General features: G+C 41.5%; 1 pseudogene; it reads right to left on the bottom strand.

The window, feature by feature from the left end:
- Nucleotides 1–2,299: 2,299 nt before the first annotated feature.
- Nucleotides 2,300–20,141, bottom strand: LOC119321122 (annotated as a pseudogene).
- Between the last annotated feature and the right edge of the window lie 3,679 nt (nucleotides 20,142–23,820).

Here is a 23,820-nt window from a genome sequence, read left to right as displayed (position 1 = left end):
AATCTGGAACTAGATCATGTAAATCTAGCCCGTAATAGAACATGAGCCCTCTCACAAAGGGATCAAGACTAAAACCTAGCCCTCGGAGGAAGTGGGAATCAAATACAACACTCCCGTTGGGTTTGGGAGTGTGGAGGACCTGCCCTTGAGTAGGCAGCCTGTGCGGGATTTCGGCGGTGAGATACCTGGCCTCCCTAAGCTTGTTGATGTCCTCCTCTATGATAGAGTTAGCTATCCACCGGCCTTGAAGATTGGATCCGGACATGGTTGAAGGTCCGAAGCGCTTAGCCTGAGCCTTGGGTGTTGGAACTCGAGGTGGAGGAAGGGAGGGATCGAGCGTGGGAAGAAAAGGACAGACCCTGGCCCCTTTATAAAGAGGGTGAATATCAAGCGTCCCCCGTGTGGCTGTTTGTAACCTGCCTAAAATCGAGGAGTCATACTAACAAGCACGGTTGGGTTACCCACGCCCGTATTGATGAGAATCTCGTGATAAGGGGAACACGATCTCTGCTTCGACAAGACGTGCCAATAAAATTGCCTCGCAGCACATGCAGTGGCAGGCTGGTTGGAAAAAATGGTTTGAATAATGACCGGGCCGTGGCGTGATGTCACGCTATGAAAAGTTGTCGGCAGATTAGATTTGTGGGATATTGTGCTCTCTACGGTGGTATGTGGAATTTGTTTTGCAGAAACGGACACGATCCTCGTGTTCAAAATCTTCTATGGAGTATTCGGAGAAGGAACCCGACTTGCAATGCCGAAGACAATCTGCGCACCGAACTCATCGTCATTGAAGCCTGGTTCAGGGGCTACTGAGGAAGTCCTGGATTAGGGGGTCCTCGGACAGCCGGACTATATACTTTGGCCAGACTGTTGGACTATGAAGATACAAGATTGAAGACTTCGTCCCGTGTCCGGGTGGGACTCTCCTTTGCGTGGAAGGCAAGCTTGGCAATTCGGATATGTAGATATCCTTCTCTGTAACCGACTCTGTGTAACCCTAGCCCCCTCCGATGTCCATATAAACTGGAGGGTTTAGTCTATAGGACAACAACAATCATAATCATAGGCTAGCTTCTAGGGTTTAGCCTCGATGATCTCGTGGTAGATCAGCTCTTGTAATACTCATATCATCAAGATCAATCAAGCAGGAACTAGGGTATTACCTCCATCGAGAGGGCCCGAACCTAGGTAAACATTGTGTCCCCCGCCTCCTGTTACCATTAGCCTTAGACACACAGTCGGGACCCCTTAACCGAGATCCACCAGTTTTGACACCGACAGTTATGTTATGGATGAAGAAAGTACTAGAGCTATTCTTGCTTGCATTGATAGATCTGATCTTAAGAAGTTATTAGCTAAATGCAAACAGAAATCTCTAAATGCTAGAATGAAATATGACCCTGCTTTTGCTACTTCACCTATCATTGTTACTAATAAGGATTATGAATTCTCTGTGGATCCTGAGATAATTGCTTTGGTTGAATCTGATCCTTTTTATGTCAATGAATCTGAAACTGTTGTGGCACATCTTACTAAGTTAAATGATATAGCCACCCGGTTCACTAATGATGAGAAATCTCGCTACTATTATATCCTTAAGATATTTCCGTTCTCATTACAGGGTGATGCTAATACTTGGTTTAATTCTCTTGATCCTGGTTGTGTGCGTAGTCCCCAGGATATGATTTATTACTTCTCTGCTAAATGTTTCCCTGCTCATAAGAAACAAGCTGCCTTGAGGAAATATATAATTTTGTGCAAATTGAAGAAGAGAGTCTCCCACAAGCTTGGGGAGGCTTCTTCGATTACTTAATGCTTTGCCTGATCCAGTGGTGGAGCCAAAAATTTTGTGGAGCCTGGGCAAGTTAAGCCTAAGCGTATAATTGAGAAATAAAAAATCAGGTATTCAAATACACAACATATACTATACCACCAAGCTTCAGAATAAAAAATCCACATTAATAATCAAATGAAAACAGAACCATAATAGTAACACGAAATTTAATTTTGAAGTGAGCAGATATATCATAGATCAAATAAAGTGGATACATGACAACAAAAAATACAGAGCCAACCTTGCATAGATTAAAACTCGCCATACCATATGTCACTAGATGTGATTGTGCAGTTTCTTCCACTACGGTCAAAAGCATCTCTCACTTGTTCATTTTTGCAAAGGTCCTAAAGGCACTACAATATAAAAAATGTATTTGTAATTAAATAATTTTTTTTGTGAGATGTAAAATCGAAAGCATGCAAGAATATAGATGGTTAGATGAAACATACCGACACGGCACTAAAGAAAATCACGAGGCAAATGCCTTTTCCGAGATCTCATTGCAGTAAATGTTCGAATAATATCCTTATCATCAACTGACTTGAATAACTCCCGCTCGGTGTAACATATCATCAAGTCATTGAACCATTCATTATTGATCTTACTACGCAGTTTCGTCTTTATAATCTTCATTGCTGAAAAAGCTCTCTCAACAGATGCCGTTAACACCGGCAATATCAACGCCAACTCAATAACTTTGTATACCAACGGAAATACAAAATGTTTCTCAGTTTCAACCATCTTCATGGCCAAACTTTGAACATCATCACAATTAGAAAAAGAAGCATGCCTTTTCACTTCACTTATATATGTGAGAAGTTGCTCTCTTATTGTTCCATGGTCATCATTGGAAAAATCATCATGATAAATTTCAGCAAGACACGCAAGCTTATCAACATTAAACTTTGAGAAAGAATTATTGAGGTCAAGACATGAGAATCAATCAAGCACACCATTAGCTCCTTCACTAAAGCGGTGATCCATATCCACGCATATTTTGTCAATAGAAACATAAAATATCTCTGCACGGTAATGATGAAGATTAGTGACAGTCCTCCCTGCTCTCTTTGAATGACCACGAACTGGTATTACTTCATCCATGTTTGGCACTGGAATACTATTACCAGCACAAAATTCTTGAACATCACAAAATAAATCATCCCAACCACTCTCTCTTAATGTTTCCAGTCGAGCTTTGACATCATCCACTAATTCCATGGCAAGCACAATATTGAGATCTTTTCTTTGCAAGACTTTTGAGAGCTCATTTGCGATGCCAAACAACTTCAACATAAGCTTTAGAATGAAAGCAAATTTAAAGCTCTCCATTTTTTCTATCAAACCTGCTGCTTGAGATGGCCCACGTCCATGTTCATCAACCGTACTAAGCACCTGTAACACAGAGGACCACACTTGATTCAAACGAAGCAAAGTAGTATGATGGGAACCCCATCTAGTATCACCTGGCCTAGCAAGAGTAGATGATTGGTGCAAGCCCCTTCCTGTAGATATCTCGCCACTCTCAAGTCTGTGCAGAATATCTTGGTGTTGTGCCTCTGTCAATTCATCCCTTCTCTTGCAAGATGAACTTGTTGTAGTGACAATTAAGGAGATGTACTCAAAGAAATCATGAATAGATGAGCAACTACTAGAAACAGAGACAACCACCAACTGCAAACGATGAGCATAGCAATGAACATAGAAAGCAAAAGGGTTTTCATCTATGATTTTTCTCTGCAAACCATTAAACTCGCCTCTCATATTTGAAGCACCATCATATCCTTGCCCTCGTATCCTTGAAATAGATAACTTATAATGACCAAGAATTGCATAAAGAGCATTCTTTAGTGCCTTAGATGTAGTATCTTTGACATGATGTAGAGCAATAAATCGTTCCACAACCTTTCCTTGGTCATTCAAAAACCTATATAAAAACAAGGTTAGTTGACAACATCGAGAATAAATGGCAAACAAATAGTGAAAGAAAGAGAAATTACTAACCTCAACATCACTGCCATTTGCTCTTTCACAGATATATCGCGCGATTCATCAATAAGCACAGAGAATTGTCTATCACCAAGCTCAGCCATGATCCTCTTGGTAACTTCATGTGCACAACACATTGCAAGCTCCTTTTGAATGTCACCGGATGTCATTGTGCAATTTCTTCCACCATGGTCAAAAGCATCTCTCACTTGTTCATTTTTAGTCTTTTCAAAATCTATCATCTCTCTAAAATTTCCCTTGTTCATATAAGTAGAGGATTCATCCTGTCCACGGAAAGCCAAGCCTTGTGCGATGAGATATCTTGAACAACTTACAGAACAAGTCAAGCGGATCTTATACATTTCTTCTGATTCCTTGTTTGTCCTAGCAAAATTTCTTGCCACACTTTGTATCTGATTATTATAATCATCATAATGCTTGACGCAACAATTGTGCTTACTACCAGGACCACCAATATGATCTTTGAAGGCTTTAGATGCATGCTTCCAATCAGTGAATCCTTCTTTGGTGAATACATCATAACCAAAATGCTCAGCCCTTCGAGGTTGCTTAAAGAGGAAGCAATAAAAACAATAATCTGCCTTCTTCCACTCACTGTATTCAATCCATGAATGCTTTTTGTACCAAGATTTAGAAAATGCTCTTGATGAACGTGAACTTCCAAATTCAGTACGAGGAAATTTATTCAAATCTGGTTGCTTTCGAGTCTTCAATACATATGCTCTTCTCACTTGATCTTGAATATTAGGAGGATACTCACAAATTTGTTTCCTCTTTCCTGGATCACGCTCAATATCATTTGGATTAAATTCATTGCCAATGTTAGGAGGTGGTTGTGCCTCCACTTTTATTTCTGATTGCACACCATTCACATTTTCAGTGCTTGCTCTATCAATCAAGAACCTCCTAATTTCTGAAATTTAATGATAAAGTTTGAGTTTAGTTGTTAAACAAGTAAATAAGAAAATGAGCTACAACAAGTAACAGATTCATAGTAGAGAACTACTTGAAATAGTTGCTAGTTAGTTAGTTCTACTACAGATTAATTGACTTGAACATAAATACGTATACATGGTATGTTGAAGAAAATCATATGTGGATCAAAACATTAGGAGATCCTGACCTAAAAATAAGCACAGCGTAATCCATAATCTATTTTATCTTCCCTTCTACGGTTCTACTTCAAGATGTTGTTCAGTAATGTGAGTTGGCGCAATCATCTACTCTTGGGCAAGAACGACCCTAGTATCACCTGTTCAGTAATGCTCTCCTTCTAATTAATTGGGCAAGAACGAATGAACAATTCATTCCCTAGCCAACAATTATTCAGAGATGAGGGATCCCTAGCCGGCTAACCCTAATTCTGATGGAAGATTTTTAGTTAGTTAGATTCTTACCGAACGAAGCCGAAGCGAATGAGAAGGAGGGGGTTGAGGGACAACTGTATGAGTACACTGTACACTGCCTGAGCCGCTGGGCGCCTCGCGTCCGCTCGCCGCAGGCCGTGGGTCAAGCCCTCTAGGGCTGTTGCACCAGCCGCCAAGCGCTCGCCGCCTGTGAGAAAACGAAGAGACAGGGAGTTCGTCCAGCGACGATCCCAAGCTCGCTCTCGTGTCTTCTATATCGGCTTGGGCTGTAGAGTGCAGACTGTTGTATTGGACCGCTGTGAGAATCGAAGGCCAATTTTTTTCCCAGGTAACCAACCCACGGAACGTGTTTTGCGCTTTAGAATTTTGATCGATCACTAATGTCCACGACAAGCGAGCCCGGGCAAGTGCCCAGGGTCGCTAGGTGGTGCCTCCGCCACTGGCCTGATCATCCTCTTAAGAAAAATGAAATACTTGATATCTTTTATAACGGGCTAACTGATGCTTCCAAGGACCACTTGGATAGTTGTGTTGGTTGTGTTTTTAGGGAAAGAGCAGTCGACTAAGCTGAATTGCTATTGAATAATATGTTCACTAATGAAAGTAATTGGACTCTTCCTGAGCCAATTCCTGATCCAATTGAGTGAACTCCTGAGCCAATTCCTAAACCAACTCCGAAGAAGAGGGGTGTTCTATTTCTCAGTCCTGAAGATATGCAAGAGGCAACGAAATCTACAAAAGAAAAAGATATTAAAGCTGAAGATGTTAAGAATTTACCTCCTGTTGAAGAAATACATGGTCTTAAATTTCCACTTATTCAAGAAACACATTGTCTTGATAACCCAACACAGGTAGTAAAGGTAAATTCTCTCCATAGATATGATAAAGTTGAAATCCCATCTACTAAGTCTCCTAGCCAATGTTTAGATGAATTTGATGACTTTATAGCTAGACAAGAAAACTTTAATGCTTATGTTGGTAGAGAATTAAAGAGTAATGCTTACATGATTAGACGCTTGAGTGATTATATGGCTAGAGTTAAAGGTGAACTTAAGCTCATTAGCAAATATGCTTCTAGGGTTACCACTCAAGCAGAACAAGTACTTAAAGCTCAAAGTGATTTGCTCGATGAATTAAATAATAAACATGATTTTGCTGTTAGAGTTGCTACTAGAACTGGTAAAATGACTCAGGAACCTTTGTATCCTAAAGGCCACCCTAAGAGAATTGAGCAAGATTCTCACAGAAATAATTTAGATGCACCTAGTCCTTCTAAAAAGAAAAAAAGAAAAATGATAGGACTTTGCATGCTTCTAGTGAACCTGTTGTAGACACACCTGAGAAAACCAATGATATTTCTATTTCTGATGCTGAAACACAATCTGGTGATGAACATGAACCTAGTGACAATGTTAATGATAATGTTCATGTTGATGCTCAACCTAGCAATAATAATGATGTAGAGATTGAACCTGTTGTTGATCTTGATAACCCACAATCAAAGAATCAATGTTATGATAAGAGAGATTTTGTTGCTAGGAAGCACGGTAAAGAAAGAGAACCATGGGTTCAGAAACCCATGCCTTTTCCTCCTAAGCCATCCAAGAAAAAGGATGATGAGGATTTTGAGCGCTTTGCTGGAATGATTAGACCTATCTTCTTACCGCATGCGCTTAACCGACATGCGTAAAGTAAATCCTTATGCTAAATACATGAAGGATATTATTACAAATAAAAGAAAGATACCAGAAGCTGAAATTTCCACCATGCTTGCTAATTATACTTTTAAAGGTGGAATACCAAAGAAACTTGGAGACCAGGGAGTACCAACTATACCATGCTCCATGAAAAGAAACTATGTTAAAACTGCCTTATGTGATCTTGGAGCCGGTGTTAGTGTTATGACTCTCTCTTTATATCGTAGACTTGAATTGAATAAGTTGACACCTACTGAAATATCTTTGCAAATGGCTGATAAATCAACTACTATACCTATCGGTATTTGTGAGGATGTGCCTGTTGTGGTTGCAAACGTTACTATTTTAATGGACTTTGTTATTCTTGATATTCCCGAGGACGATAGTATGTCGATTATCCTTGGTAGACCCTTTTTGAATACTGCAGGGGCTGTTATTGATTGCAACAAAGGCAATGTCACTTTTCATGTTAATGGTAATGAGCATACGGTACACTTTCCGAGGAAACAACCTCAAGTTCATAGCATCAATTCTATTGGAAAAATTCCAACTATTATTATTGGAGGTTTTGAATTTCCTCTTCCTACTGTCAAGAAGAAATATGATATTCTTGTTATTGGGGATGTTCATATCCCCGTTGAGGTAACCTAGTGTTATTCGAAATTTCTCCGGTTCCATGTTATTCAGAATGAGTTTGTTAACAAGACTTGATCAACCTTGTTAGTGGATTCCTTTTGATGAGCATGAGATGGATGAAACTAGAAGGCACAACCTTCTGTACCCTCTTTTTACTTTCTGTTATTTAGAATAAATAAAGCAAAAAAATATTATTTTTCGTCTGTTTTTTGAATTATCCATGCAATAAAAAATACCCGGAAATAAAAGTTCTTCAAATGCCCTGCCAATTTAGTATGATTTTTTCTGGAATATTTTTGGGGATTTTAGGCACTGAGAACACAACAGGGGGGGCAAGGACCTGGCCACGAGGGTCCAGGGCGCGCCCACCACTACAGGGCGCGCCCCCTGCCTCGTGGTCCCACGGTGGCCCCCTCCACTTATTCCTGCACCCACACACTCCATCTTCCTCCCAAAAAAATCCACATCCAGCTCAAGCACGAGTTCTAGCTCGTTTTGCTGTGATTTTCGATCTCCTTGCTCAAAGCTCCATTCATAAACTACTTTGGGGGATTGTTCCTTGGTATGTGACTCCTCCAATGGTCCAATTAGTTTTTGTTCTAGTGCTTTATTCATTGCAAATTTTTGCTGCCTAGATGACCCTGTTCTTGAGCCTGCATGTCAAGTAATGAGGTCCCAAGTAATTCTAATGCATGATATAGGCTCTAGGCACTTGTGGGAGTAGTTGCTATCAGTTTTGTTGAGCTTGATTGACTTCTATTTTGAGTTACTAACAAATTCAGAAATTTTTCAGAGGAAGAAATATGTCTAGGAAAATGTACCAAGGTGGTTCTTCGAGAAAGCAAGCACCCAGGCGCGCAATGCGTGAGCAAGATGATGAACCACCAAGGGAAGCTGATGTGCGTCCTTGTGAATGGCCGTCAGAAGAGTTTATGGTCAATGCAGGCATCAAGGATGAATTTGATGCATATGTGCATAATGCCGATCTTGAGGACTTCATGCAAGATAAGTGTCCTCAGTACTACTACTTGACTAATTCATTCGTGAGAAGGTTTAAATTTACATCTTCACGTAATTCTCAGAGTGTCCTATTTGATATTTATGATCAATCATATACCATGGACCTAGAAGATTTTACTACTGCTTGCAAACTCCCACAGTGGGGTAGTGTTAATGAATATAAAGACTTTCTTGCTAGTATTACTGTTGGGACAATCTAGAGATATAGCACAAGCTACCATAGGGAGCATTCATTTTCCTGCTATACATTATTTTGCTCTTTTCATTGGTAGATGCATTAACGGTAAGGATGAAGCATGTCACATGTGTGTTCCTGATCTTTGTGTTCTCAAGAGTGTTGTATTAGGTAATAAAGATTACAACTTGGGGGCAATTGTTGCACGTAGGTTGCATAATAATGGTTTATCTGGAGATTTGTTTGGAGGGATTTATGCAACCCATGTTGCTAATTATCTTGGTATACCTCCACGTGAGGGTGATAGGGAGTTGCCTCCCGCTTATTTAGATTATAATGCTATGGTCAGTCATCATTTTCTTGATAGGAATGAACCATTCCTCTAGTATCAACTAATCTTTGACAGACGTCGCGCTGTCCATGGTACTCTCCCTGCTCCTGCCCTTTTTGATTACCATGAAAAAAGAAGATATGTTGTAACTAGGGAGGAGGCAACCGAATACGAGAGGAGGACGGAGGCAGCTCGACGCCATGCCACAGCTCAGGAGGCATTGGCTGCTGCATCTCAGCACAACCCCCATTACAACTTCAGATATCAGTCAGGCTATCCATGGCCATAGACCAACTTAGGCCAAAAGCCTAAGCTTGGGGGAGTATGTATCTCTCACCGACATTACATTCATGTTCACACACTCATTCTAGTTGTCGGTGCTCATACTTTTTCATTGTACTATCCATGCTAGTTTAATTTCTTTTTCTAGCTTTCTTCTTGTGTGTTTGATAAACCTTAAGAAAAACCAAAAAAAATTAGTTAGTTTAATTTCCATGCTTGTAGTAGTAATTAAATGAAAACCCAAAAAGATTTCTCGTTCTTCTTTTGCTTGTTGGGAGCTTTCCCGTGTAAATAGTTTTATTTCTTTTCTTTCCTTTGGGGGTCGAGAGGAGAAGGCCATAATGAAAATGTTTAGTGGCTCTCATAGGCATGATTGTTGATTTAACCAAGAGCCCATATTACCTTGTTTTCTCCCTTGAATTGAATGGTTGCATATTCCAGCTTAGTCCAATGCATGTGTACTATTATTATTATCCACACCGTTCGGTCGTGCAAGCGAAAGGCAATAATGACGATATATGATGGACTGATCAAGATGAGAGAAGCTGGTATGAACTCGACCTCTCTTGTTTTTGTAAATATGATGAGTTCATTGTTCCTGATTCAGCCTATTATGAATAAACATGTCTGCAATGACAATTAGAGATTATAGTTGCTTATGCCATGCTTAATTAGCTAGGAGCTTATAATGGTTTACCTTGCGTGCCAACATGCTATTAAAATGGTTGTGATGTGGTATGATAGGGTGGTATCCTCCTTCGAATGATTCGAGTGACTTGACATGGCACATGTTCACGCATGTAGTTGAAAACAAATCAACATTGCCTTCACGATATTTATGTTCATGGTGGATTATATCCTACTCATGCTTGCACTCGGTGTTGATTAATTTTAATGCATGTTCATGACTGTTGTCGCTCTCTCAGTTGGTCTCTTCCCAGTATCTTGCTAGCCTTCACCTGTACTAAGCAGGAATACTGCTTGTGCATCCAATCTCCATAAACCCCAAAGTTATTCCATATGAGTCCACCATACCTTCCTATATGCGGTATTTACCTGCCATTCCAAGTAAATTTGTATGTGCCAAACTCCAAACCTTCAAATGAAATTCTATTTTGTATGCTCGAGCAGCTCATGTATCAACTAAGGCTGTCTGTATCTTCCATGCTAGGTGGGTTATTCTCAGGAGGAGTGGACTCCACTCCTCATTCATGAGAAAATGGCTGGTAACCGGGATGCCCGGTCCCATGATAAAAAAGATGAAATCAAATCAAAATAATTAAAACAAAACTCCCCCAGGATTGTTGCTAGTTGGAGGCACCCATTGTTTCGGGCAAGCCATGGATTGATGCTTGTTGGTGGTGGGGGAGTATAAACTTTGCCATTCTGTTTGGGAACCACCTATAATGTGTGTAGCATGGAAGATATCGAGATCTCATAGTTGTTGTGTTAACAGTGAAAGTATAGCGCTCAAAATGTTATTCATCTCTATTTCAAAATCGAGCTCTGGCACTTCTACAAATCCCCTGCTTCCCTCTGCGAAGGGCCTATCTATTTACTTCTATGTTGAGTCATCACCCTCTTATTAAAAAGCACCCACTGTAGAGCACCACTGTCATTTGCATGCATTACTATTAGTTTATATTGGGTATGACTTGATTGGATCTCTTTTACCATGAATTACAATGTTTAGTCAGTCCTTGATCTTTAAAGGTGCTCTGCATTTATGTTTTGCGGTCTCGAAAAGGGCTAGCAAGATACCATCTTGTCATATCATATTATGATTGTTTTGAGAAAGTGTTGTCATCCAAGTTTTATTATTATTGCTCGCTAGTTGATTATGCCATTGATATGAGTAAACATGAGACCTAAGTGTTATTGTGAATATAGTTAGTTCATAATCATTGCTAAAAACTTGAATGCTGGCTTTACATATTTACAACAACAAGAGCAAACAGAGTTTGTAAAAGTTTTTCCTTTACAACTTTCAGTTTGTCAACTAAATTTCTTGAGGACAAGCAAAGGTTTAAGCTTGGGGGAGTTGATACGTCTCCATCGTATCTACTTTTCCAAACACTTTTGCCCTTGTTTTGGACTCTAACTTGCATGATTTGAATGAAACTAACCCGGACTGATGTTGTTTTCGCAGAACTGCAATGGTGTTATTTTTGTGCAGAAATAGAAGTTCTCGGAATGACCTGAAAATCCACAGAGATTATTTTTGGAAAATATAAAAAATACTGGCAAAAGAATCAAGGCCAGGGGGCCCACATCCTGTCCACGAGGGTGGGGGCGCGCCGCTCCCCATGGGCGCGCCCCCTGCCTCGTGGGCCCCCTGGATGTCCACCGACCTCAACTCCAACTATATATATTTGCTTTCGCGGAGAAAAAAATCAGAGAGAAAGTTTCATCTCGTTTTACGATACGGATCCGCCGCCAATCCCTAATCTCTCATGAGGGCTGATCTGGAGTCCGTTCGGCACTCCGGAGAGGGGGATTCATCACTGTCGTCATCATCAACCATCCTCCATCACCAATTTCATGATGCTCACCACCGTGCGTGAGTAATTCCATCGTAGGCTTGCTGGACGGTGATGGGTTGGATGACATTTACCATGTAATCAAGTTAGTTTTGTTAGGGTTTGATCCCTAGTATCCACTATGTTCTGAGGTTGATGTTGCTATGACTTTGCTATGCTTAATGCTTCTCACTAGGGCCCGAGTGCCATGATTTCAGATCTGAACCTATTATGTTTTCATGAATATATGTGAGTTCTTGATCCTATCTTGCAAGTCTATAGTCACCTATTATGTGTTATGATCCGACAACCCCAAAGTGACAATAATCGGGATACTTCTCGGTGATGACTGTAGTTTGAGGAGTTCATGTATTCGCTATGTGTTAATGCTTTCGTCCGGTACTATATTAAAAGGAGGCCTTAATATCCCTTAGTTTCCACTAGGACCCCGCTGCCACGGGAGGGTAGGACAAAAGATGTCATGCAAGTTCTTTTCCATAAGCACGTATGACTATATTCGGAATACATGCCTACATTACATTGATGAACTGGATCTAGTTCCGTGTCACCCTATGTTATAACTATTACATGAGGAATCGCATCCGACATAATTGTCCATCACTGATCCAATGCCTACGAGCTTTTCACATATTGTGATTTGCTTATTTACTTTACCGTTGCTACTGTTACAGTTACTACAAAACTGCTATCGTTACTTTTGCTACTGTTACCATTGCTATCATACTACTTTGCTACTAAATACTTTGCTGCAGATACTAAATTATCCAGGTGTGGTTGAATTGAAAACTCAACTGCTAATACTTGAGAATATTCTTTGGCTCCCCTTGTGTCGAATCAATAAATTTGGGTTGAATACTCTACCCTCGAAAACTGTTGCGATCCCCTATACTTGTGGGTTATCACTGAGTCATCACCTTCTCAAAAAAAAACACCAGTCTTGAGAGCACTATTGTCATGCTCATGCATTATGTATAGTCACTGCTTGTTGTGTAAGCACCAGTCCTGAGAGCACTTTTATTGTTGTGTGCATCATGACTGGATCTCTTCTACCATGAATTACAATGTTTAGTCACTACTTGAACTTTGGAGGTGCTCTGCATTTATGTTTGCGGTCTTAGAAAGGGCTAGCGAGATACCATTATTGTCATATTATATCATGATTGTTTTGACAAAGTGTTGGCAATTGACATATTTTATTATTGCTGACTAGTTTATTATGCCATTGTTATGAGTGAATATAATTTCTACGAGTTATCATTTCCACGGTTAGTCATGATCTATTTTGAAAACCTAGGTATTATTTAAGCATATATGTGCACAGAAGAACAAAAGAGTTCGTAAAAGTTTTTCTTTATCACTTTCAGTTTGTCAACTGAATTGCTTGAGGATAAGCAATGAGTTAAGCTTGGCGGAGTAGATACGTCTCTGTCGTATCTACTTTTCCAAACACTTTTGCTCTTGTTAGTATCATTCCGCTGATCCTAATTTGGATACTATAAATTCCTATTTCTCAAGAAAATAATTAGGGAGAAAGTTTCATCGTGTTTTGTGATACGGAGCCGCCGCCACCTCCTATTCTTCATCGGGAGGCCAGATCTGGAGTCCGTTCGGGACTCTGGGAGGGGATCCACTACAAAAAAATACACATCCGTCAGATTTTACCCCAAATGAAAACTTTTTCTATCATGCTTATGACACTTCTATGATGATAATGTTGACAAAAACATGTATCATCGTAGATGTGGTGGGCTCCTACTTCTATGACAGAAATTGGGCTTTTCGTCCTGGGCCGGCCAAAGACATTCTTTGGGCCGTCCATAACTTAAAAATCATGGTAGAAGTGAGGGCGAGGAAAATATAAGGAGTTCCCGGTTAGGCTGGGTGGTCGACGTTGAGCGATGTGATACGTCTCCAATGTATCTATAATTTTTTATTGTTCCATGCTATTATATTATCTGTTTTGGATGTTTTATGTGCATTAATATGCTATCTTATATTATTTTTGGGACTAACCTATTAACCTAGAGCCTAGTGCCAGTTCCTCTTTTTTCCCCTTGTTTTTGAGTTTCGCAGAAAAGGAATACCAAATGGAGTCCAGACAGAATAAAACATTCGCGATGATTTTTCTTGGACCAGAAGACAACCAGGAGACTTGGAGATGAAGTCGGAGGAGCCACGAGGCAGTCACAAGGACGGAGGGCGCGCCCCCACCCTTGTGGCCCCCTCGTGCACCTCCTGACCTAATTCTTTCGCCTAATATTCCCATATATCCCCAAACCAGCAGAGGCATCCATGAAAACACTTTTCCGCCGCTGCAAGCTTTTGTACCCGTGAGATCCCATCTAGGGGCCTTTTCTGGCGTCCTACCAAAGGGGGATTCGGTCATGGAGGGCTTCTACATCAATACCATTGCACTTCCGATGAATCCTGAGTACTTTACCACATACCTACAGGTCCATAGGTAGTAGCTAGATGGCTTCTTCTCTCTCTTTGATTCTCAATACCATGTTCTCCTCGAGGTTCTTGGAGATCTATTGGATGTAATACTTTTTTGTGGTGTGTTTGTCGAGATCTGATGAATTGTGGATTTATGATCAGCTTATCTATGAATATTATTTGAATCTTCTCTGAATTCTTATATGCATGATTTGATATCTTTGTAATTCTGTTCAAACTATCAGTGGTCTGGCTAACTTGATTGGTTTTTCTTGCAGTGGGAGAAGTGCTTAGCTTTGGGTTCAATCTTGCGGTGTCCTTTCCCAGTGGGAGAAGGCACGTATTGTATTGTTGCCATCGAGGATAAAAAGATGGGGTTTTCATCATATTGCTTGAGTTAATTCCTCTACATCATGTCATCTTGCTTAATGCATTACTTTGTTCTTTATGAACTTAATACTCTAGATGCATGCTGGATAGCAGTTGATGTGTGGAGTAATAGCAGTAGAGGCAGAATCGTTATGGTCTACTTGACACAGACGTGATGCCTATACTCATCATCGCTGCCTTAGATATCATCATAACTTTGCGCTTTTCTATCAATTGCTCGGCACTAATTTGTTCATCCACCGTATTATTTTCTATCTTGAGAGAAGCCTCTAGTGAAACCAATGGCCCCCGGGTCTATTTTCCGTCATAAAAGTTTCCAATCTACAATTTTAGTTTCCAATATACTATTCTTGCAATCTTTTACTTTCCGATCTATAAACCAAAAATACCAATAATATTTACTTTATCTTTTCTCTATTGGATCTCACTTTTGCAAGTAACCGTGAAGGGATTGACAACCCCTTTATCGCATTGGGTGCAAATTTGTTTGATTGTTTGAGCAGGTATTCGGTGATTTGTGTGTTGTCTCCTACTGGATTGATACCTTGGTTCTCAAACTGAGGGAAATACTTATCTTTACTTTGCTGCACCACCCTTTCCACTTCAAGAGAAAAACCAACGCCAGCCCAGGAAGTAGCAGGAAGAATTTCTGGCGTCGTTGCCGGGGATATCTACGCCAAGTCAAGACGTACCAAGTACCCATAATAAACTCTCATCTCTTGCATTAAATTATTTGCCATTCGCTTCTCATTTTCCTCTCCCCCACTTCTAAAACAATTTTTGAAAAGATTTGCCTTTTTGTTTGCCCTTCTTTCGTTCGATCTTTTGTTCACTTGTGTTACCATGTGCCTTCTTTTTGCTTGCATCTTTGGTTGCTCAAAGTTTATGGATCCTCATCCACTTGCTAATCTTTTTAAGAGATCCAATTATGATGAACCAATTGATAGTGAGTTGTGTGCACTAGATTATCTTTATGAAGTTTTGGTTGAAATCCGTGAATCCGAAAATTGTGATGAAGTGTTAAAAGAAGAAACTTATGAAGTGATTCACGACAGTGCCTTGGATGAAAGCATGATTGCAATGATTTTATTATAAATTCTATTAATGTCAATTCTGTTAATTATATGCAAAACCCTAAGCTTGGGGATGCTAGTTTTGCTATGTCCATTACTTGTTGCAATGATCATGATTGGGGTGATTCTTCTTATGATCTTGAAAATTTATTTAAGTCCCATGATGAATATGAGATTGATAATTATGTTTGCAATAATATTGAAAGTGGGTTTGGAAGAGTGTAAACTTTAGATCCCACATATTTGGAGAATGTTCAATCTTATGAAATCTTGGATAAAAGTGGGATTGGAGAGGTCATGACTTTAGTTAATGTTAATCCCACTATTTTGGAAGAGTGTCAACTTCGCATGCATGTGGATCGTGTTGAGAATATGTTTTGTGATAGCTATATTATTGAATTTTCTTATGATCCTACATGTAATTATTATGAGAGATAGAGAGGAAAATAAGGTTGTATAAATTTTCATGTTACTAAATTAACTCTCTTCATGTTGAGATTGCTATTGTCTCTTTCTTCTTCCTTGCATATGCTAGTTTTTGCTTTACTTGATAATTTTTTTGCTTATAAAATTACTATGCATAGGAAATATGTTAGACTTAGATGTGTTTGTCACATGTTTTATGATGCTCTCTTTGTGATTCAATTCTAGTCTTTCATTTGAGCATCATTGAAATCAATACCTAGCTAAGGGTGTTAAACAATAGCGCTTGTTGGCAGGCAACCCAATTTTATTTTTGCTTTGTGATTTTTGTTCCTATTTTGCTTTGAATAATTCATCTAGCCTCTGGTTAGATGTGGTTCTGTGTTTTAATTAGTGTTTGTGCCAAGTAAGACCTTTGGGATAGCTTACGGTAATAGTTGTTTTGATCCTGCTCAAATACAAAAACTTTTGCGCCCAGTAAATAATTTCCTGGATTTTATTTACATGTGTGTTTGATCTGATTCTTTTTGCTCCGAATTAGTACACAAATTGCCCAAGTTGTACTAATTTTTCAGAATTTTTGGAGTTACATAAGTATTCGAGAGTTACAGCTTGCTACAAACTGTTGTGTTTTTGACAGATATTGTTTTTTGTGTGTTGTTTGCTTATTTTGATGAATCTATGGGTAATATCGGGGGTATGAACCATGGAAAAATTGGAATACAATAGATATTACACCAATATAAATAAAGAATTAGTTTCCAATAGTACCATAAAGTGGTGATTTATTTTCTTATACTAACGGAGCTTATGATATTTTCTGTTGAGTTTTGCGTTGTGAAGTTTCCAAGTTTTGGGTAAGGATTTGAAGGACTATGGAATAAATAGTGGCAAGAGGCTAAGCTTGGACATGCCCAAGGCACCCAAGGTAATATTCAAGGACAAGAAAGAGCCTAAGCTTGGGGATGCCCCGGAAGGCATCCCCTCTTTCGTCTTTGTCTATCGGTAACTTTACTTGAGGCTATATTTTTATTCACCACATGATATGTGTTTTGCTTGGAGCGTCTTGTATGATTTGAGGCTTTGATTTTTAGTTTGCCACAATCATCCTTGCTGTACACACATTTTGATAGGGACACACATGAATCGTGATTCATTAGAATACTCTATGTGTTTCACTTATATCTTTTGAGCTAGACAATATTCCTCTAGTGCTTCACTTATATCTTTTTAGAGCACGGTGGTGGTTTCATTTTAGAGAAATTTATGAACTCTCATGCTTCACTTATGTTATTTTGAGAGTCTCTAAATAGCATGGTAATTTGCTTTGGTTATAAATTTAGTCCTAATAAGATAGACATCCAAGAGGGATATAATAAAAACTTTCATATGAAGTGCATTGAATACTATGAGAAATTTGATTCTTTATGATTGTTTTGAGATATGAAGATGGTGATATTAGATTCATGCTAGTGAGTAGTCGTGAATTTGAGAAATACTTGTGTTAAAGTTTGTGATTCTCGTAGCATGCATGTATGGTGAAGTGTTATGTGATGAAGTCACAGCATGACTTATTTTTTGATTGTCTTCCTTATGAGTGGCGGTCGGGGACGAGCGATGGTCTTTTCCTACCAACCTATCCCCCTAGGAGCATGCGTGTAGTACTTCAATTCAATAACTAATAGATTTTTGTAATAAGTATGTGAGTTCTTTATGACTAATGTTGAGTCCATGGATTATACGAACTCTCACCCTTCCACCATTGCTAGCCTCTCTTGTACCCGCAACTCTCGGTAGTACCATACACCCACCATATACCTTCCTTAAAACAGCCACCATACCTACCTACTATGGCATTTCCGTAGCCATTCCAAGATATATTGCCATAAAACTTTCCACCGTTCTGTTTATTATGAAACGCTTCGTCATTCTCATATTGCTTTGCATGATTATGCAGTTGACATCGTATTTGTGGCAAAGCCACCTTTCATAATTCTTTTATACATGTCACTCTTGATTCATTGCACATCCCCGTACACCGCCGGAGGCATTCATATAGAGTCATATTTTGTTCTAAGTATCGAGTTGTAATTCTTGAGTTGTAAGTAAATAAAAGTGTGATGATCTTCATTATTAGAGCATTGTCCCAGTGAGGAAAGGATGATGGAGACTATGATTCCCCCACAAGTCAGGATGAGACTCCGGAGGAAAAAAAGAGGCCAAAAAAATGTGAAAGGCCCAAATAAAAAATCAGAGAAAAAGAGAGAAGGGGCAATGTTACTATCCTTTTTCCACACTTGTGCTTCAAAGTATCACCATGATCTTAAAGATAGAGAGTCTCCTATGATATAACTTTCATATACTAGCGGGAATTTTCCATTATAGAACTTGGCTTGTATATTCCAATGATGGGCTTCCACAAATTGCCCTAGGTCTTCGTGAGCAAGCGAGCTGGATGCACACCCACTTAGTTTCTTTTTGAGCTTTCATAAACTTATAGCTCTAGTGCATCCGTTGCATGACAATCCCTACTCACTCACATTTATATCTATTGATGGGCATCTCCATAGCCCGTTGATACGCCTAGTTGATGTGAGACTATCTCCCTCTTTTTTTCTTCTGCACAACTACCGTATTCTCACTACTGCAGGATGCTGTTAACGCGACACTACAATCATAGACCCTTCGACAAAACTGTGTGCAATGCAATAATCACAAACGATGGTGTAAAAACCCATCAAAAAAGGTGCAAAACATTTGCGATGACAGATGCATCAAACATGGTTCAGATTTTGGTTCTGTGTGTGATGTAGGGCACATGGTTCAGTTCAATTAACTATTTGCGATAAGGAGGAACAAAAGAAATGGGCGGCCAAATGAAGGTGTGTGCGATATACATCATACGGTTCACTCGGATGAACTACTTGTGATTAGGCAACACAAAAGGAACGGTCAGGCAGATCAAGGTGTGTGCGATATACGGCATGCGGTTCACTCGGATGAACTATTTGTGTTGAGAAAAGAGAACAGAAACGATTCAATATAACAAGATGTGTGTGATACGCGACAAACAGGTCTGTAATCAGAAATGTGTGCGGAGACCAATAATAACACAAATGATTGCTTCTAATAAGACGTATGTGATATGCTCTGTCTACACAACATCTATTGGCCGTTGGGGGATGGGTGGTCATCCGGATACGCCATAAGGATGCAAAGAGGCATCCTATATCAGCAACGACTAGTTGTTCCACTAGTAGCTCATCTAAGAGAACTCTCAAGTTAAGTGTGCTTAGGCTGGAGCAGCCATCACATGGGTGATTGGATGGGAAGTTGTGTTGATGTTAAATTAACTGATAGGATGGGTCATTTCGGTCAAATGACCGAGATGACCAATTCCCTCAGCTAATTTAAGCTCAAGGTCCCTATTTTTTATTTTTATTTTATTTTTTTAACATATGTTAAAGAAGGTCTACCGCATTACTTTTTTACAATGTGTATACGTGGCATATAGTTCATCCATCCGACCTGTTTGTGATGGAATAAGCCGTGTGTGTTGTGGGCAAAAGCTTGCTAGTGTACAATCGTTTGTGATTGATGAATTCATCACTGACGGGTTCCCTAGTGTTGTCCGTGTTCATCTCATCATCATCTACTTCTTGTGCTAGCTTGATCTTCCTTATATGCTAAGTTTCCATTAATTGATGTCATTCTATGAACATGCCACCGGTTCCCGCCATTTCCTCACCTGTTTCCTGCCACCCAGCAATATTGCACATATACCTAGGCGTGGCACGATGCACAGAGGCAACAAGCGCAGCCTGTATCACATCCACCTTTTCCAAGCATGCCAACGCACCAAAGTGGTGCCTCTGCCGTGGCACTCCCCGCCAATGCGATGGACGACGCCGTGATGCGCGTCATCACCAGCGTTGAGCAGACCCTTGGCGCATGGCGCTTCAGCGCTATGGATCAAGATAGGCATGTCAGCACCGAGAGTCTGCAGCTCGCCGCACAACATGATCGATGGCGCGCCACAGCGCAAGCTAGGTGCGCCCGCGCCGATAGGCTGTGGCTTGCCGCACGGCGAGACCGTTGGAGAGCCGCACAGCAAGAGCGGATCCATCAGCAATTGCCTACTGCCAATAGGGCGTCGCAGCTGGGTACATGTCCCGTCAGTACCCCCATTCCTCGTCAGGAGTGGGCACAGGCCCTCTTTGCCGTACTTGCACCAGAGGCCGGCTATGCTGTACTTGCATAGGACGCCCGCCATTCGCCATGTCTGCGGCCCGCTCGATGGCAACGCACTAGTCGGTAGGCTTGACCGCCTCCATGGCCCCGGTGTCCACCTGGGCGCAGTAGAGGAACATGGTCGTCGCATCCTCGAGGTGGTGATCTCCGATGAATAGCCAACTTGGAGCTAGAGCGCTCCAGATGTACCGCAAGCGTGTCAAACGCTTCGACGAATGCCTGCACAAGTCCAGGAAGAGCCAAGAGCTACCGTAGGCAAGGGATGCTGGTCATGGTCTCATGGACGCGTTTTATTTTGTTGAGTCATTTCGATGTGGATAGCTATGTATTCACAACAATCATACTATTGCTCTGTTTACTGCTCTGTTTCAATGTGTGTACGCTGTTTCCCGTTCTTATATGTTATGTTTCAACGTGTGTTTATACGCTTTCCATTCTGTATATGCGGATGATAACAGATAGATTCAAATTAGTATACAAAAACAGATAGAAAATGGAATTCATAATATATATAATATTAATTGTATATTAGTTCATCACAGAATATATATAATATCATCACATATACGTGATCATACTTAACTACTAGGTACAATGCATAAAATTGAAAACGAACAATACTATAACTAATAATCCCTCCTAGGGCTAGTATTCTAGCAGCCCCTCGCCAGCAGCTCCTTGGTGCGCGGCGACTTCCCAGAGCGGAAGAAGTACTCCGCATCCTCCGCCTCGCAGCGCTTGACATGTCGATCAGCCTCTTGCAGGTGGACGCGCGCAAACAATCTTGCCATATTGTTGGGCGCCCACCAGAGCTCCTCGTCGGTAGCACGCTGGAGCTTATCGGCCCAGCTCCATGCAGTGATGAGGCGCCTAGAGCTTCTGGCCTTCCTCGCGAAGTACCCGTCTTCATACACCTCCTCTGCACGACGACGCACCCATCCCCAAAGCTCCGCCGCCTCCTTTTTCCAGGAGGCATCACGGGCTTCATGGGCCGCCTGGTACCTGGCATCCTGCTTGAAAGCCACTTGCTTGGCTTTCTCAGCCAGTGGTAGCGACTTCCAAAGATAAAGATCGTACTGGCCCCAAAACCAATCCTATGTTGGGGGCTCCGGCGCAACCTTGTCCGACGGCGCGTAGGTGTCCTCGTTGCTGCTCTTCGAGTGAGCGTCCTTGGGGGGTGGCGACTCCTTGTCGGCGCGTGGGCAGACCAGCGACACCATGGCAGAGATTTAAGAGAGAGAGAGAGAGAGAGAGAGGGCGAGCGGGGGAGGATCTAGATTAGAATGCAGGTGGGTCGACGTGAGCAAGGTAGTATATATTGGTGGCCGGAATCTAGATCGACGGGAACAGTAAACACGCTGGTCACCAGAATTACGAGTACTCTAGTGTGAATTACACACGATTCCCGTAGCAAAATCCATGTGTGAACATAATAGCTCACGGTTCCCAATGCAGAACCGTGTCTGATTAATAAAGCCCGCCACTCACCTTCCAAACCTCGAGGCGCGAAATAGAGTGCCAATTGTGTGGGGCCGGTTGTCTTGCCAGATTTTACATTTTGTTTTTTGAACACAACATATTTACATCATCTGATGATTTTTTAACTTGCACACAAGTACACAAATATGATTTTTCAAACTGTTATGGTTAGTCGTTGCATGTACATCTAGTTCAAATTTGAATTACGGTCATTAAATGGCTAGGAAATCACTAAAATGACTTCAAAAGGTCAGATGACCCCTAGAATTTTCCAATTTTTCACATGACAGTTTGTATCAGTTCATATTAGACGTAGAAACATTTTGAAGGCCATAAGAGGAAGCTATCTGCCATTCGTCATCCAACATGCACTGTTCCCACTTGGAACCACGAGCCTTCTAGTGAGTTGCTCCAGTTTGTCAGGGGTGTGTGTCCAAACTTTCATCAAGCAAGACAATTTTTGTACCACATCATGTTCGTGGCATCACATTACATCAAGCAAGGTTTCATGTTTTTCTGATCATTTATTAATTTTTTGAAGTAAAAATGCCATGGCACTCCATGCATGTACATCTGTCCATGCCATGAGACCAATATGTTTGAAAATTCCTTCTAATTTACTACACATGGAATTAACTCGCACACAAGTACACAAATATGATTTTTCAAACCATTATGGTTAGCCGTTGCATGTACATGTAGTTCAAACTTGAATTATGGTCATTAAATGGCTAGGAAATCACATAAATGTCTTCAAAAGGTCAAATGGCCCCTAAAATTTTCCAAATTTTCACATGACAGTTTGTATCAGTGCATATTACACGTAGGAAAACTTTGAAGGCCGTAAAAGGAAGCTATCTGCCGTTCGTCATCAAACATGCATTGTTCCCTCTCGGACCTATGGGACCGGAGCCCCTTTCGGTTCGGCGGGGGGCGGAGGTCGCATGAAGAGCAGATCGAGGCGGGACACACGAGCAGTTTACCCAGCTTCGGAGCTCTCCGGAGAGATAACACTCCTACTGCTGCTTCTCTGATTGTATTCTCCTCTTGCTCGAGAGCGAGCAAAGTGCTTTCTAGCTTACGAAAGAGTCGAACCCCCCCTACATTGCGCATGGGCCTCCTTTTATACGCTAAAGGGGTCACCGACAGGTGGCAACGCAGAGAAGGGTACAAATGTAAAAAGCGAGGTGGTTGGTACAGTTGTATGCACAGTGTTTCCTACCTAACCCCGACGGCAGGGGACAAGGGCATTAAATGCTCGTCTGTGTCGCCCAAACAGTGCAGGAAAAGTACCGTCAGGGACGCCTCCGTTCGCCACGATGGCGATCCTGTCAGCGTCGCATGCCACTGCGCACCCCTGGCTGCACAGCCTCTCGCCACGCGTGCCTGGAAAAGCCCTCAGGGCGACACGTTGGTGGACGCGCTGGAGCGCGGGTGCAGAGTGGCCGCCTGCCGCGGCAAGCGCCTTGCCGCGGTCGTTGTCTTGTCGGGCCCGGAAGCTCATCGCTTACCGGGTATTGAGATGCCTTGGTTGGCCTTCCCGGCAAGCTCCTCTTGCCGGGGCCTTGTCTCTTGAGCTTAAATACCTTATTCTTGAATGGCTCCAAAGGAGCCAAGGAGGATCTTGGCAGTCACCCGGCAAGCCCTTGCCGCGGGGCGCTGCAACTGCCCGTGCACAAGTTCGGGGTACTAGGGTACCCCTATTCTAGTACACCGACAGGAGCCCCCGGGCCTGGGCCATACACGGTGCCTAGCGCTTTTGGGCCAGGCCCAAAACAGGGCACAGGCACACGCGGCCTGGATTTTGCCGTTACTCACTCCGTATCCACCGCGCCCTCCCTAACGGCACGCGTCGAACGCGGCGTCGTGGGAG

Source organism: Triticum dicoccoides, chromosome 6B (genome assembly GCF_002162155.2).
Source record: "Triticum dicoccoides isolate Atlit2015 ecotype Zavitan chromosome 6B, WEW_v2.0, whole genome shotgun sequence".
Classification (NCBI taxonomy): domain Eukaryota; kingdom Viridiplantae; phylum Streptophyta; class Magnoliopsida; order Poales; family Poaceae; genus Triticum; species Triticum dicoccoides.
The sequence above is the reverse complement of the archived record's forward strand: the minus strand, read 5'-3'. Positions and strand labels throughout refer to the sequence as shown.